Genomic DNA, 17,805 nt, shown 5'->3' on the forward strand with positions numbered 1-17,805 from the left:
ACAATTAATCGCTTACCTTTGATGATCTTCGGATGATTGCACTCACGAGACTCCCAGTTACACAATAAATGTTATTTTTGTTCGATAAAGATTAGTTTTATAACCAAAAAACGCCATTTGGTTTGCGCGTTATGTTCAGAAAACCATATTCTCGTTCCGGTCCTGAAGGGCAGACGAAAATTCCCAAAAGTATCCGTAATGTTCGTAGAAACATGTCAAACGTTTTTTATAATCAATCCTCAGGTTGTTTTTAACATACATAATCGATAATATTTCAACCGGACGATAAACTATTCAATACTACAGAGAAAGAAAATCTCTCGGGCGCATGAACTAATCAAAGGACACCTGACGCGTTTTGATAAATCTCGCTCATTTTTCAAAATAAAAGCTTGAAACTATGTCTAAAGCCTGGTCACAGCCCGAGGAAGCCATTGGAAAAGGAATCTGGTTGATACCCTTTTAAATGGACGAGGGGCAGGCAATGGAACAGGGATTTTTCCAAATAAAAGGCACTTCCGGGTTGGAGTTCCTCAGGTTTTCGCCTTCAAAATCAGTTCTGTTATACTCACTGACAATATTTTGACAGTTTTGGAAACTTTAGTGTGTTTTCTATCCTAATCTGTCAATTATATCCATATTCTAGCATCTGGGCCTGAGAAATAGTCCGTTTACCTTGGGAACGTTATTTTTCCAAACATAAAAATAGTGCCCCCTAGCTGAAAGAGGTTAAACAATTTAAAGGCAATGCTACCAAATATTAATTGAGTGTATGTAAACTTCTGACCCACTGGGAATGTGATGAAAGAAATATGGCTGAAATAAATCATTCTCTCAACTATTATTCTGACATTTCACACTCTTAAAATAAAGTGGTGATCCTAACTGACTTAAGACAGGGAATTTTTACTAGTATTAAACTGTGTTTAAATGTATTTGGCTAAAGTGTATGTCAACTTCTGACTGTACCTACTGGAGAACTCTTCTTTGTCTACACCCATTCCGCATCGTTCACACCCTCTTAAGCTTTAGCCCCACCCATATCTTTAGGAATTCACATGAGGCTATGTACTAAACAACCAAAGATTTCAAGACTAAAGGCTGGTTTATACTACGGTGTGTTTGTAAATTTAATCTGGGGTGCCGGAGTGTGAATTTGTGTGAATTTTTATTAGCATCCCCATTAGCTAACGCTGTAATGTTAGCTAACCTTCCTGCGTTTCTGAGGTTCCTGGTGTTCCTAAACTCAGAGGGTTGTCAGATTGTCCGTTCGTAAATACAGAGCGTTTCGCAATCGGAGCGTTCAGAGCACACACTGGCCTCTCTGGCTGAGGAGTAGGGTTGATCAGAGCGTTCTAATCGAACAACAGCAGTCAATCACCCAAGCTAACTGGCTTTCTTTGACTAGCTTGCTAGCTACTTCCAGACACAAATGAGAGAACAACTCACTGACCATTTTACTCACCCTAGCAGAACTGGTTAGGCTGTTTTTATGTTATCCAGAGCATTGGTGACTGCAACTGTGCTGCTGGCAACAATTTAATCATGTTTTTTGCCAACGTTTACTGACACCGACCATATTGAGCGTTCGTAAATTTGGCAGTTATTCTGTGCTCTGGCACACTCAGACGAGAGTGCTATGAAATCGGAGTAGGTAGCCAGAGTGAATTTACCAGCTATGTCTATCAACAGTGTTTGCAGTGATATCATATACATTCTATTGAAATAGTTACTTGCATAGTGGAGTATTTTGGTTGAGACATGTAGCTAGCTAGCTAGCTTGCTAAACAATGAACCATAATCCCAACTCTTAATGTTACTACCATGCATGAATCTGCAGGTAGCTAACCAACCAGGTTCAATGTTAGCTAGCTAACATTAGGCTATAACTGTCACGGCCGATGCTGGGAGAAGACCAAGGTACAGGGTGGTAAGCGTACATTTTCCTTTTTATTAAAAATGTCTGGCCCTCGCTGCTGGCCCCGGACTGGGCACCCTTGCTGCGGGCCCCGGACTGAGCACCCTCGCTGCGGGCCCCGGACTGGGCACCCTTGTTGCGGGCCCCGGACTGGGCACCCTCGCTGGAGGCTCCGGACTGGAGACCGTCGCTGGAGGCTCCGGACTGGAGACCGTCGCTGGAGGCTCCGGGCTGGGGACCGTCGCTGGAGGCTCCGGGCTGGGGACCGTCGCTGGAGGCTTCGTGCCGTGACTCCTCACTGGAGGCTTCGTGCCATGGATCATCACTGGAGGCTTCTTGCCATGGATCATCACTGGAGGCTTCGTGCCATGGATCATCACTGGAGGCTTCTTGCCATGGATCATCACTGGAGGCTTCGTGCCATGGATCATCACTGGAGGCTTCTTGCCATGGATCATCACTGGAGGCTTCGTGCCATGGATCATCACTGGAGGCTTCTTGCCATGGATCATCACTGGAGTGAGGAGACGTATGGGCAGCCTGGTACGCAGCAGGCACAGGACTCACCAGGCTGGGGAGACATACTGAAGGCTTGGTTCTTGGCGCTGGCACCGGATACACTGCGCCATGGAGGCGCACTGGAGGTCTCGTGCGCAGAGATGGCACAACCCGTTCTGGCTGGATGCCCACTACCACCCGGCAAATGCGGGACGCTGGCACAGAGCACACCGGCCTGTGAATGCTCACTCGAGACACCGTGCGCATCACCCCATAACACGGTGCCTGACCAGTCACATGCTCCCCACGGTAAGCACGGGGAGTTGGCTCAGGTCTAAACTCCGACTCCGCCAATCGCCCCCGTGTGCCCCCCCCCAAACATTTTTGGGGGGAGCTGCCTCTCGGGTTTCCGTGACCGGGTCTTGTCCCCTGCCATTCTCTCCTCCCCGGTCCAGCTCGTCCTCCAGGTTTCCGCACGCTGCTTGGTCCCTTGGTGGTGGGTAGTTCTGTCACAGCCGATGCTGGAAGAAGACCAAGGTGCAGCGTGGAAAGCGTACATTTTCCTTTTTATTAAAAATGTCGCCAACAAAACAACAAACGAAAGAAACAACCGTGAAGCTTACAGGGCTTACAGGGCCACAAACAAAGTTAACTACCCACAACGAAAGGAGGGAAAAAGGGCTACCTAAGTATGGTTCCCAATCAGAGACAACGATAGACAGCTGTCCCTGATTGAGAACCATACCCGGCCAAAACATAGAAACACAAAATCATAGAAAACAAAAACATAGAATGCCCACCCCAAATCACACCCTGACCAAACCAAATAGAGACATAAAAAGGCTCTCTTAGGTCAGGGCGTGACAATAACTAGCAATGCAAATGGCTCTGAGATACGAATAACATTACTACACAGATCATACATGGATGCTATGGTTGCCCTTAGTTCGAAGATGTAATCCGGAGACAGGTGTTTTATACAACAGCCTTCTGTGCGTTCTCTTTTCGACTCCATCTGCATATTTGCAATCAAACACCAGAATTTTCTTCATCTCCTTAGCTATCATACTCTAATTCCACTGATTTCAAAACTCAGTTCTCCAGAAAGCGGAGAGCAACACTTATGCAGTTCTACTACATGATATCTTTCAAAAAAGCTGTGTTAGAAAGGATTACCTACACGTACTGACCAGCTCATGTTATAGACAGAAGCTTGCTACATGGCAGACCAATCCGAACTCATCTCTCAGCATGTCCAGCCCACTCATTATCTCAGCCAATCATGGCTAGCTGGAAGGTTTCTTCCTTTTTCTGTGGCTAAACCAACTAGGCTTCTAATTTAAACATTTTTTCATATTTACAGATGGCATACACATGGAGTTATTATGGAAAATGAAAGTTCACATGTTCCAGAAGGAATTTCTGCCCAAAAATTAAAATTAAAAAAGTTTCGGTTCAAATGACGTTCCTGTGAAGTAGTGACACGTGACATACGCCTAGTTTCCTGAAACGAGTCACAAATACACAACATACATATTCCCATGGTAAAATATGCATTGATAAAATACCACCCACCAGATTTAGCCTCGTTTTAAAGGAAAATACCTCCATTGTCTGCTTTCCTTGAGTAGCATTCAGGCAGTGAAACCAGTTGTGTCCACAACATAAATAATCAGCATCAGTCTTCAAGCAGTATACCTGCTGCTGCTTAACGACTGTGCCGCTGGACAAGTGACTGTGTGTCCTAGTTATGAGCTAGCTCTGTGGTCAGGATTGCCTCTGAGCCATGACTGAGCATTGAGAATGAGGCCATTCAATTATCTGTGGCGTGCTCTAGCTGCGGCGGCTGAGCTCTACTGAGCATGGTAAGAGCTGAGAATTATTCCACTCTGTTCTGGAGGCCCTGTGAAGCATGACCAAAAACTGGAGGGTTTTATATGCTCTCCCAATCCTCCTCTCTCTGAAAGGATGACATCTTTTTGTCATTTTTAAGCCGCACACACACATACTCTTAAGTGATGAACGTTAATCATATCAATTAAGTGGACTGCAAACCTCGTCTGGGGTTACTTTAACACCGCACAGTGTTAGAGCTGCAATGATAGAAGTGGGAACAATAACGAGATAAGACTCTGGAGGACAGGGGATTGTTAATGTAAAATATTACTGCTGTAAAAACAGCCAGACTGTTCCCGTAATGGAGGGAAGAGATTCCTACTGTAAAAACAGATTTATCTTGTTCTTCCAAATGGTTAGTTACATAAAAGTCAACAGTTCTTTATGATGGCCTTTAAATTATAGGTGAGAGTGGGATAAGTTGAGACATTTTTTACATTTAGCATCACTACGTCAAAAGAAATAAAGTATTCTTTCTAACAACGATATCTACATATATTTCAGGATGTTGTGTATCCCTGGAAATAATCAGAATTCATGTCAACATAACAGTTTTGAAAACATAGCTTGTTCAAAAATAGTTGAGCTACCTTGGGGTAAGTGGGTGTTGGTAAGTCAAACTCATGGAATGGGGGTGTGGTATATTGTATATTTACATTTTAAATGTTTAGTCAATGCTCTTATCCAGAGCTACTTACAGGAGCAATTAGGGTTAAGTGCCTTGCTTTTAACCGCAAGGCTACCTGCCGCCCTAGATTCAGATATAGATCTCTCTGTTCAATATCACTTACCCTTCCATTTCTTGACCCAGTTGTCTGGGACAGGAATATTGTTACAATATGCCAATTCGTAGGCAATTTCTCTGCATTCAGACTCCATGTCATCAGATAAGACCTTGTGTGTCTCTGCTACTCTATCATAGCCTCTCTTTCACACAGGTACAATGTACCTCTTCAGTGTCATTCAGTACATTTTTTCATCCCTTGCTGCTGCTCGAATGGACTTCGGGGAGGGTGGGGTGGTGGTGGTTGGAGTTGTCGACAAAGCAGCATGACAGAATTATGATGCCAAGTTTTCGAACTACCGGTAGTTTCTTTGAGAAGATATATAAAGCTATCTGTGCATTTGAACAACACCTGCTGCCACTGTTTTGAACAGATTCGAGGATACTATTTAGAACGAGCAGCCAGCTCACGAACAAACGAACAAAGCATGCATGCAGATGCAATAAGTGAAAATACATGATCTAGCTAAGGATATCTAACATAATGTCACAAAGCATGATGCGCTAGCCAGTTAACGTTCATTCTGAAATAACTTCATATTTCCGAGTTAGTCAGATATTAGTTTAGATAGACTTGAGATTGGCATGGGTGCTAACTAGCTACAGTAGCAAGCTACCAGCTAAAGTAGCTATAGGTAGCTAGCTGCTTATCAAAGGTAGATAACTGGTTCTTTTGACCCAGACATCTACCAAACTATTTCTCAATGTTTCTCAAAATGACTGTAGCTGGCTAATTAATATGATCATGTTTTGTGATACACCAGGTTTTATGCTGTTCCCCTGTCACCTACAGTAGAACCTTCTGAACAACATGGGGGGGAAACAAAATTGGCCATGCTTTTTGTCCTACCAGATCTGTGCTGAGAAGGTTCTAGCTAATGTATCCCTCTGTCCTTCGACGCTTGTTGGATGTAGATATCCGGATTATCAGGTCCCAGGCTCCCATGACTGTTATGATTATTTATTTACAAGTTAATTACAATTAGCTTTTTACTATAGCGCCATTTGTACATGATAGAGCAGATCTAGTCTCACTTGTGGAAGTAAGCCGTTTGGCGCGAGAGACTCATTGGGAGGGAGAGTAGACCTAGAAGTTCTGACTGAGCGCACATTTGAATGCCCCAGGACTGTCCATTTACTTTGTGCTGTTTATGCTATGAAATCCTGAAATTTCATTGGGGCAGTTCACCTTCATCTGTTGCTGTTAGCAGATTCACTGAGGGGCAGCGTAATAAGTAACTTGTTTTGAACAATATATTTTTTAAACAGGAACATTTACCCATTTACTGCATTTTTGTGAGCATATAAAACCTAATCCATAAATTATATAGATTTTTTTAAATACAAATATTTGTACTTTTTGTACCTTGATCAATCACAAGTGGGGTGCCACCCCTAACGCCCTAATGGGCGGGCCGCCACTGTTCCCTTGTCTTACTTCCTTGACTGCTCTCTCAAGAACCTCAAGGGGGTTACATGGGGCATGATGATGTCTGCTCTGTAACAATAAAAATGCACATTGAGTTCATATTCACTCTTGATCAAATAGGGGCTTAGGTGGTAGGCGTGACGGGGGTGTGACATTTTACCCCCTTTTTCTCCACAATTTCGATCTTGTCTTATTGCTGCAACTCCCGAACGGGCTCGGGAGGCGAAGGTCGAGTCATGCGTCCTCTGAAACATGACCCGCCAAACCGCGCTTCTTAACACCGGCCCGCTTAACCCGGAAGCCAGCCGCACCAATGTGTCGGAGGAAACACTGTTCAACTGGCGACCGGGGTCAGCCTGCAGGCACCCAGCCCACCACAAGGAGTCGTTAGAGCGCGATGAGCCAAGTAAAGCCCCCCCGGCCAAACCCTATGACACTGGGCCAATTATGCGCCGCCCTATGGGACTCCCGATCACGGCTGGTTGTGATAGAGCACGGAATCTAACCTGGGTCTGTAGTGATGCCTATAGCACTGCGATGCAGTTCCTTAGACCGCTGTGCCACTCGGGAGGCCCTAAATGTTCGAATTTTAAATCCAATTTCCTGCAATTATACACATTTTTCCATGGAGCTGAGAGACATTTTTGCAGTTTTAAAGCAAATTTCCTGAAATTCTACACATTTTGCCATGCAGATGAGAGAAAATGTTACAATTTTAAATCACATTTCCTACTATTCTAGGCTACCAAAAAAAATGCTTACACTAGGTGCCCCGCCCAAGGATTTCAATGGCAGAAAAACCCTGGATATACATGACACATTGCTAAAAAAAATTACCATCATTTGTATGGGGTATGGTGGCCATTGGCTCGACTTACCCCATGGCCATTGGCTCAACTTACCCCAAGGCAAACATTTTGGCTATATTAGCCCATATAGCTACAAGGATGCCCTTTCATGCTACATTTAGGACCTCATAATGTATCTTATAGATACCCCAACTGATGTATTAAACTATCTACATTGGTTTAGTACAGTACAAGCATCTTGAAACCTATAACACAATAGATTCATTTGACTTTGTGAAAATAATTTTTTGATCCTAACTTTTTCTATGAGGTTTCTTCCTTTACAAACTTCATGTGATAAGGACCTCTTCCTAAATATTTGTTCAAATAATTCATTTTATGTATGGTTTCCTCGAAACAAGGGTGGCTCAACTTACCACTTAGCCTCAACCTAACCACTCCCCGCTAGACACTAACATTACCCGTCTTTTCTCTGTCTTCCTTAAGCGCTTTTCTCTCAGTCGTTTTTATCATTGTCTCTTTTTTATATAAGTATAAGACTAAAGTAATGTTCACTGACCTAGGATCAGTGTGACCTCAGAGATATACCTGGGTCAACCAGTTTGGAGTATGTGAAGTGGAAACGCTGCAAAGGACCCCCTTAGACATTACCTTAGCAAGCCACATATTGATGCTAGTGAGGTAGAATGAACAGGGTAGGGTGGAGGAGGAGGGAGGGAGAGGGAGAGAGGGGGGGAGAGAGAGCGAGAGTATGGAAAATAGAGAGGGAATGGGAAGGAGAGTGAGAGGGGCGAGAGAGAGCGAGAGAGAGTTGGAGAAGTGGAAGCTGTATTCCTGTCTCCTCTCCTCTCTTGGCTCCTCTGCTCTGCTCCTGCTGTTGCCATAGTGTTGTTGCTCATCTGTCCCTGGCCCCCAGAGGCAGAGCAGCTGCAGTACTTCTTGCTACGCTGCACAGCTCCATCCTGGGCTGTGTGGGGGTGGGGGGGTTGTCACAAGAACCATTGTCGTAATTGGAAGTTAATCCCCTGGTTGTTGTTTTTCCCTCTACTCCTTAGCAACAGTGGTAAGGCAAGAAGGTTTTTTCTGAAGTAAATGTTCTGTCGTATCAATGTCATATGGGGGACACATGAGAGAACATCCTCCTACAGCAGTTGTGAGAAGTGAAGTAGTCAGAAAGTGACACTACTGGGTGGGAGTTGCTTTGCTGTTGCAGCGGCGTTCACATTACAGATCCATAGGAAGCAGAAGAGATGGCGTATGTTATTGCACTGACTAATCGTTCCATGTTTAAATGTCTGTTTAAATGTCTGACAAAGACTATTAACTCACCCAGCCATTATGGTTTTAAGTCACAAATGATTTACAGTCAAATCAGGTTAGAGTGTTTTTATCAAAAATATTATTGCTTACAGAATAGAGCCGATTTCTCTGAAATGTTGTTTAGTTTTTTCTGGAATTGTCAAAGCACAAATGAGCACAAATCATATCGCTTGATTTATTACAGGCTCCCTCCCTCCCTTCCTCACACAATGGTAGAAGTGGTTTGTAGCTCGGGACCTCTGTTCTCAAGCCTATAAGGCAGCTTGTTAGAGAGAGTCCGGATCTGGCCTAGGTGGCCCGCTCTCCAGGCCACCCTCAGGATGGCGCTGGGCCAAGGGCAGACAGAGGCTGGGGGTTGGGGCAGATTGACAGGCAGTTTACAGTGAGGGATGGAGGTCCAGTGAAACAAAATACCAATTAATGTAGGGGTCAGTCAGAGAGCTGACAACCCCTGATCCAGCCTATCTCTCTCTCTCCCTCTGCAGGGTGTTGTTTCATGCTGGTGCAGTTAGAGAAGGGCACTGGCACTCTATGTAGTATTGTATCACTGGCCCTGGAACATGGCCCACAGCTGGGTGGAGACAAGGAGCAGTAGGGGCCTCTGTCTGGGGCACCTGCCCTGCCTGGCTAGGGGCTACTCAGCGCGTACTGTTGTACATCACTAAGCATTTTTTACTGTGTGTCCTGATGGTGTTTCTGTTAATATCTGTACACTTCACAACATGATGCCTAGGTCTAAATAGTCAATCAGGCTAATCAGGCAGTGTAATGGCTATAACAGTTAACAGTATAACGCTATAGCCTGCAGGGGCTGCAGTGCTCTGCTGTAGCTTTGTCTTACGTCAGGTGGCGTCACTCCTACGCAATGCAGTAAAGCTCTTTTACGTAAGACAATGCTGCTGTGGTGCTTGAGTCCTCAGGGGCCGGTTGCACCAGTTGGTCGTAAGTGGGTTGTAACTGTACGTCCGACGTAAAATGCGCTCAACCCCGGAGTCTGACATGGCAGGGCCAGGGAGGGGAAGGGGTCCAGGACACTGTCGCTGACATGGGGTTTGACACGGCAAGGCCAGGGAGGGAAAGGGGTCCAGGACACTGTCGCTGACATGGGGTTTGACACGGCAAGGCCAGGGAGGGAAAGGGGTCCAGGACACTGTTACTGCCTCAGAGTCTGACACGGTAGGGCCAGGGAGGGAAAGGGGTCCAGGACACTGTTACTGCCTCAGAGTCTGACACAGAGGTCCAGGGAGGAGGGAAAAGGGTCCAGGTCACTGTTACTGCCTCAGAGTCTGACACGGCAGGGCCAGGGAGGGAAAGGGGTCCAGGACACTGTTACTGCCTCAGAGTCTGACACGGCAGGGCCAGGGAGGGAAAGGGGTCCAGGACACTGTTACTGCCTCAGAGTCTGACACGGTAGGGCCAGGGAGGGAAAGGGGTCCAGGACACTGTTACTGCCTCAGAGTCTGACACGGCAGGGCCAGGGAGGGAAAGGGGTCCAGGACACTGTTACTGCCTCAGAGTCTGACACACAGGGCCAGGGAGGAGGGAAAGGGGTCCAGAACACTGTCGCTGACATGGGGTTTAACACGGCAGGGCCAGGGAGGGAAAGGAGTCCAGGACACTGTCGCTGACATGGGGTTTAACACGGCAGGGCCGGAGGGGGAAAGGAGTCCAGAACACTGTCGCTGACATGGGATTTAACACGGCAGGGCCGGAGGGGGAAAGGAGTCCAGAACACTGTCGCTGACATGGGGTTTGACACGTCAGGGCCGGACGGGGAAAGGAGTCCAGGACACTGTCGCTGACATGGGGTTTGACACGTCAGGGCCGGAGGGGGAAAGGGGTCTAGGACACTGTCGCTGACATGGGGTTTGACACGGCAGGGCCAGGGAGGGAAAGGAGTCCAGGACACTGTCGCTGACATGGGGTTTGACACGTCAGGGCCGGAGGGAGAAAGGAGTCCAGGACACTGTCGCTGACATGGGGTTTGACACGTCAGGGCCGGAGGGGGAAAGGGGTCTAGGACACTGTCGCTGACATGGGGTTTGACACGGCAAGGCCGGAGGGGCAAAGGGGTCTAGGACACTGTCGCTGACATGGGGTTTGACACGGCAGGGCCGGAGGGGGAAAGGGGTCTAGGACACTGTCGCTGACATGGGGTTTGACACGGCAGGGCCGGAGGGGGAAAGGGGTCCAGGACACTGTCGCTGACAGGGGGTTTGACACGGGGTCTGACATGGGGTCTGAAGTGGGATCTGACATGGGGTCTGACATGGGGTCTGACATTCGATTTGACATTCGGTCTGACGTGGGGTCTGACGTGGGGTCTGATGTGGGGTCTGACAGGGGGTCTGTGATGTGGGGTCTGACATTCGGTCTGACATGGGGTCTGCGACGTGGGTTCTGACATTCGGTCTTACATTTTTATTTATTTTTTATTTCACCTTTATTTAACCAGGTAGGCAAATTGAGAACACGTTCTCATTTACAATTGCGACCTGGCCAAGATAAAGCAAAGCAGTTCGACACATACAACAACACATAGTTACACATGGAGTAAAACAAACATACAGTCAATAATACAGTGAAAAATAAGTCTATATACAATGTGAGCAAGTGAGGTGAGATAAGGGAGGTGAAGGCAAACAAAATATATATATAAATAAATAAAAATATAAAAAGGCCATGGTGGCGAAGTAAATACAATATAGCAAGTAAAAAAAACAAAACACTGGAATGGTTGGTTTGCAGTGGAAGAAAGTGTAAAGTAGAGATAGAAGGTATCATGGATATCATAAGGTGAATGCACCAATTTGTAAGTCGCTCTGGATAAGAGCGTCTGCTAAATGACTTAAATGTAAATGTAGAAATAATGGGGTGCAAAGGAGCAAAATAAATAAATAAATAAATACAGTAGGTAAAGAGGTAGTTGTTTGGGCTAAATTATAGATGGACTATGTACAGGTGCAGTAATCTATGAGCTGCTCTGACAGCTGGTGCTTAAAGCTAGTGAGGGAGATAAGTGTTTCCAGTTTCAGAGATTTTTGTAGTTCGTTCCAGTCATTGGCAGCAGAGAACTGGAAGGAGAGGCGGCCAAAGGAAGAATTGGTTTTGGGGGTGACCAGAGAGATATACCTGCTGGAGCGCGTGCTACAGGTAGGTGCTGCTATGGTGACCAGCGAGCTGAGATAAGGGGGGACTTTACCTAGCAGGGTCTTGTAGATGACCTGGAGCCAGTGGGTTTGGCGACGAGTATGAAGCGAGGGCCAGCCAACGAGAGTGTACAGGTCGCAGTGGTGGGTAGTATATGGGGCTTTGGTGACAAAACGGATGGCACTGTGATAGACTGCATCCAATTTATTGAGTAGGGTTTTGGAGGCTATTTTGTAAATGACATCACCGAAGTCGAGAATTGGTAGGATGGTCAGTTTTACAAGGGTATGTTTGGCAGCATGAGTGAAGGATGCTTTGTTACGGAATAGGAAGCCAATTCTAGATTTAACTTTGGATTGGAGATGTTTGATGTGAGTCTGGAAGGAGAGTTTACAGTCTAACCAGACACCTAGGTATTTGTAGTTGTTCACATATTCTAAGTCAGAGCCGTCCAGAGTAGTGATGTTGGACAGGCGGGCAGGTGCAGGCAGCGATCGGTTGAAGAGCATGCATTTAGTTTTACTTGTATTTAAGAGCAATTGGAGGCCACGGAAGGAGAGTTGTATGGCATTGAAGCTCGCCTGGAGGGTTGTTAACACAGTGTCAAAAGAAGGGCCAGAAGTATACAGAATAGTGTCGTCTGCGTAGAGGTGGATCAGAGAATCACCAGCAGCAAGAGCGACATCATTGATGTATACAGAGAAGAGAGTCGGTCCAAGAATTGAACCCTGTGGCACCCCCATAGAGACTGCCAGAGGCCCGGACAACAGACCCTCCGATTTGACACACTGAACTCGATCAGAGAAGTAGTTGGTGAACCAGGCGAGGCAATCATTAGAGAAACCAAGGCTGTCGAGTCTGCTGATGAGGATGTGGTGATTGACAGAGTCAAAAGCCTTGGCCAGGTCAATGAATACGGCTGCACAGTATTGTTTCCTATCGATGGCGGTTAAGATATCGTTTATGACCTTGAGCGTGGCTGAGGTGCACCCATGACCAGCTCTGAAACCACGGGGTCTGACATGGGGTCTGCGACGTGGGTTCTGACATTCGGTCTTACATGGGGTCTGACATGGGGTCTGAGATGGGGTCTGACAGGGGGTCTGACAGGGGGTCTGACATTCGATCTGACATTCAGGTCTGACATGGAGTCTGACATTCGGTCTGACATGGGATCTGACAGGGGGTCTGACACAGGGTCTGACAGGGGGTCTGACATAAGGTCTGACATGGGGTCTGACATGGGATCTGACATTCGGTCTGACATGGGATCTGACATTCGGTCTGACATGGGGTCTGACATGGGGTCTGACATTCGGTCTGACATGGGATCTGACATTCGGTCTGACATGGGGTCTGACATGGGGTCTGACAGGGGGTCTGACATGGGGTCTGACATGGGATCTGACATTCGGTCTGACATGGGGTCTGACAGGGGGTCTGACATGGGATCTGACAGGGGGTCTGACATGGGGTCTGACATTCGGTCTGACATGGGGTCTGACAGGGGGTTTGACATGGGATCTGACATTCGGTCTGACATGGGGTCTGACATTCGGTCTGACATGGGGTCTGACATGGGTTCTGACATTCGGTCTGACATGGGGTCTGACATGGGGTCTGATATGGGGTCTGACATGGGGTCTGACTTGGGGTCTGAATGGAGTTTGACGTGGGACTGACATTCGGTCTGACATGGGGTCTGACTTGGGGTCTGAATGGAGTTTGACGTGGGACTGACATTCGGTCTGGCGTGGGGTCTGACGTGGGGTCTGACGAGGGGTTTGACATGGGGTTTGACATGGGGTTTGACATGGGGTTTGACATGGGGTTTGACATGGGGTTTGACATGGGGTTTGACATGGGGTTTGACGAGGGGTTTGACATGGGGTCTGACGAGGGGTCTGACGTGGGGTCTGACATGGGGTTTGACGTGGGGTCTGACAGGGGGTCTGACATTCGGTCTGACGTGGGGTCTGATGTGGGGTCTGACGAGGGGTTTGACATGGGGTTTGATGTGGGGTTTGACATGGGGTTTGACATGGGGTTTGATGTGGGGTTTGACGTGGGGTTTGATGTGGGGTTTGACATGGGGTTTGACATGGGGTTTGATGTGGGGTTTGACGTGGGGTTTGATGTGGGGTTTGACATGGGGTTTGATGTGGGGTTTGACATGGGGTTTGACGTGGGGTTTGATGTGGGGTTTGACATGGGGTCTGGAGTGTGCTATCTCTCTTAGTCTACCTACTGTCCTAGTCCCTTAGACTGTCATGCTTCTCAATAGCCTGGTTCCAGTCTGTTTCAGCTAACAATACACTCCTTGTACTCCATGTCACGTGTGAAATTGTCATAATGTCTTTGGCACATGTCACGGAGTACAAGGACTAGAATGTTAGCTAAATAGACTGGCAACAAGGTTAGTTTCTCAGGCCAGCTAGTTTAGAATATTTGTTTTAAGTGCATCATTAAAAGATTAATTCAAAATTACAAATAATAACCAGACTGTTCTCTCTGTACTCTGAAGACACATGACATGTTGTGTTTCCTAACAGGCATAGCCAGTAAAGGAAGTAAGGGTGCAGAGATACCCAGTCTCTTTAGTATACTGCTCCGAGCCTCATTGTCTAGGTAATTTGTTAAATGGTTATAACTCCCCTTGCTCAAGTACTCAAGATATGTCCGTAAGCAAGTATCTCATTAGCATAACATTCATATTTCAGAACAGCTCTTAAGAGTCATTCTGGATTTGGCCGCTTCGTCTTACTTGCCTGTTATTGGGATGCTAATGTTTTACTGATCACACAGAGGCTCATTGGAATGCAGTGAGAATGTTCTGGTTGAGTATGAGCCCATGCATCTCCAGGGTCCTATCATCAGCCATAAGCTGCTCCTATCCATCTTCATAACTGTACAGGCAGAGTGTGAAGTACAGCTAATCTGTCAGATTAAAAGGAGACCTGGGCCATACCTCACCATGTTTACTACACAACGTTACCTTTTCAGAAAGCGCCATCTACACACAGCGGCCTCTCTCAAGCACTAAATCACAGTGTCACCCTCAGCCTCCACACCGCTCTCCCTCCCTGAGACTCTCATCACTTTCCCTGTGTGAACAACAACAACAGCTCACATCATTAGCCCCCCACCCGCTTATTCAAAAGCACGTTTTGGAACAGCCAGCCAGCTTGCCTGCCTGCTAGCTGAATGACTTGGTAGAGCAGCAGCATTGCAGTTTGATCCAGGAGGTGGCTGGCCTGAAGCGTTAGCATCAGATTGCTGATTGCACCGGGGCTTGAAAAGGTCTTTACTAGTTGGATCCAGGCCTTTCATTAGCCTGCGCCCTGCGCTTAACAGCCTCTCTCTCTCATTCCAGCCTATCTGTGGCAGCACTTGTTTGCTGTCCTTGTGCAAATGGCTGGTGTAATCCTGGGCTTGAGTTCTTGGGCCTGTCAGTCCGCATTTGCGCTAAGCATCTATCCCTCTCTCATCTCTTCAGCCCTAATTGTATTGTAATTATCAAATTAGTCATCTATTTATGCACACTAGAGCTGAGATTGGACCAGTTCTCAAAAGGGCAGGAGGAGAGAGGAGAAGCTTGGCCCAATGTTCACTCTTTATCCTGACCTCTCTCCTAGCTACAGAACACTAGCACAGGACAATTCATACCTACTGCTTCTTGTCCCACTTCTCTATCTTTCTGTCGTTCATTCACATTCTCTCTCTCTCTTCCTTTCATAATGCACTCACACATTAAACAAAGCTTTTATTGATATAGTGGCAGTAGTACATATTCTGCACGAATTCGTTGTCAAACAGAACAGATGTCATATTTATCTGGGCTGGCCATGGTGTAACAGAGTGTTGAGTGTTTATGTGTCCCCAGGGTTGAGGGCTTTGATCAGGTCTACACTGCTCTGACAGATGCCCTCTGTGCTCTCACCCGCTCGCTCATCAACAAGGCCAGTCGACGTCTCTCCCCATGCCAGTAATCTTCCTGTTACCATTAGATGAATCGGAGCTAAAAACAACTAACTGCTATGGGGGCCTTTCTATTTTATGTGTTCCGCTATCTCTTATCATGAGAAATGACACACAACTTCCTGGGATGATTTCTCCCCCTCCAGGTGGCTGTGAGCTGTAGCCTTGAGAGGCTCTGGACTATGATGAGGGGACCATACCCTGTAATCAGAGCTGGCTATGTGATCTTAGACACCGGGGTGAGAGGTGGCTGGGGTGGGAGTGGGGATGGGGAGTCTAAGCACTCATGGGGGGGGGTCTCCTATAGTGGATTGTTGTGGCGGTGTAATCAGCTAGCTTTGGAAATAATCATGGCTGGTACACAAGACTGTCTGTGATTAAGGATTGGGGGGGGGGGGGGTAGCTTTCTTATCAAGCAAGGGCTTTAGCCTGGATTGCTTGTTGTCAGACAAGTGTCCTTATTTTAGAAAAGAGTCAAAGTTACCTGGTTAAAAAATCAGTTGTCAACAAACACTGTTGCAGTTAATCAGGAGCATGGCAGTATCAAGTGGTGCTGTTGATGCTAAGCCTGGGCCCTAAGGGTTTGATGGAGAGGATGGAGGGGAGAGTGAGGGGCTCCCTCCCCAGCTTTAACCCCTCACTGTCAGACCTCCTCTGAGCCAGTAGCAGCTGTGCTCTGGAACAAGACTGCCTTGAGAAACCTCTGGCCTTTATAGTCACTTTGATCTTATTGCATCTTAGCCTATGCCGCTCTGTCATTGCTCATCCATATATTTATATTTATATATTCTTATTCCATTCCGTTCCTTATTCCATTAGGTATTTGTTGTGGAATTGTTAGATATTACATGTTAGATATTGCTGCACTGTCGGAACTAGAAGCACAAGCATTTCGCTACACTTGCAATAACATCTGCTAACCATGTGTATGTGACCAATATAATTTGATTTGATTTGGATTTGATATGGGGTATCTTAGATGAATATTGGAGTGTCCATTTTTCAGATAAGGAAATTGTGATGACAAATGGGACTTGTCTTTGTTGTGGTGCCTTGGTGTATCCAGTTGATTGGGGAAGCGGAGGGTTAAACCCTGGCCTTGGTAGAGAGGTAGTAACTCATCACACTGCCCTGTGTAGTTGACTGTAGTAGATCAATATATAGACTCGTGGGAACACGGGGCTCTGGGAGAACAAAACACTACAGGGCCTCCCTGGTCGGTGGGAAGCTGGGGCGGACTAGCCTACAGGGAGGATGGGCTCACCTCCTCTCCTATAGGGGATTTGTCTCTTTTGTCTCAACATCATATCGTTTTTAACTGAACTTGCAGGTTCTGCAGGAAACATAGTAGGAACCTTCTCAGCTTGTGAGTGTCCTTCACTAGTTGGGTCTCTGGAAAAATGAGCTGAAAACCTGTCGAACTCAGAGCGAGAACTTTGTTCTGTTTTGTAAGTGCAAAAAGTAATGATCTAATATTTTATATGCTCTTTGTGCTGTCATTCTGGTTTTCCACTGCCGTACACTATATTTATCTTAATGATAATGTTTTGTATTGTCACATACCGGATAGGTGCAGTGAAATGTGTTGTTTTGCAGGGTCAGCCATAGTAGTACGTCACCCCTGGAGCAAATTAGGGCAACATATTTTTCATCTTGTCGACTCGGGTATTCAAACCACTATTTGGTTACTGGCCCAAAGCTCTAACTGCTAGGCTATCTGCCGACCCACTTTCTCTGTAATGTTGGAGGTAACAATTGCTCTGGCTTGTCTGTGCTGTATACATCTTCATACCTGTCATATCTTATAGCAGTCCTGCTGCTGGACCCGGTCTCCCTTCCCGCTGTTCATAGCCCACATAGAACTCCTCAAATGTATACAGATAATGAAAGGCTGCCATATTAACTGCAGTCGCTGAATCCACAAATCCCTGAGTATTAACAGTACAGCACAGCCGCCCCTTTCCTCGTTACACAGCCACCCCTTTCCCCCTTAAATAGCCGCCCATTTCGCTGTTAAAACACA

The 17,805-nt window shown here is 46.7% G+C and overlaps 1 protein-coding gene across 20 annotated transcripts in view; it reads left to right on the forward strand.

Moving 5' to 3' along the window:
• Positions 1-17,805, forward strand: part of LOC139537211 (RNA-binding protein Musashi homolog 2-like) — a 350,657-nt gene that overhangs the window by 103,847 nt on the left and 229,005 nt on the right. The gene's annotated exons all lie outside the window — the stretch shown is intronic.

Source organism: Salvelinus alpinus, chromosome 13 (assembly GCF_045679555.1).
Source record: "Salvelinus alpinus chromosome 13, SLU_Salpinus.1, whole genome shotgun sequence".
NCBI lineage: Eukaryota > Metazoa > Chordata > Actinopteri > Salmoniformes > Salmonidae > Salvelinus > Salvelinus alpinus.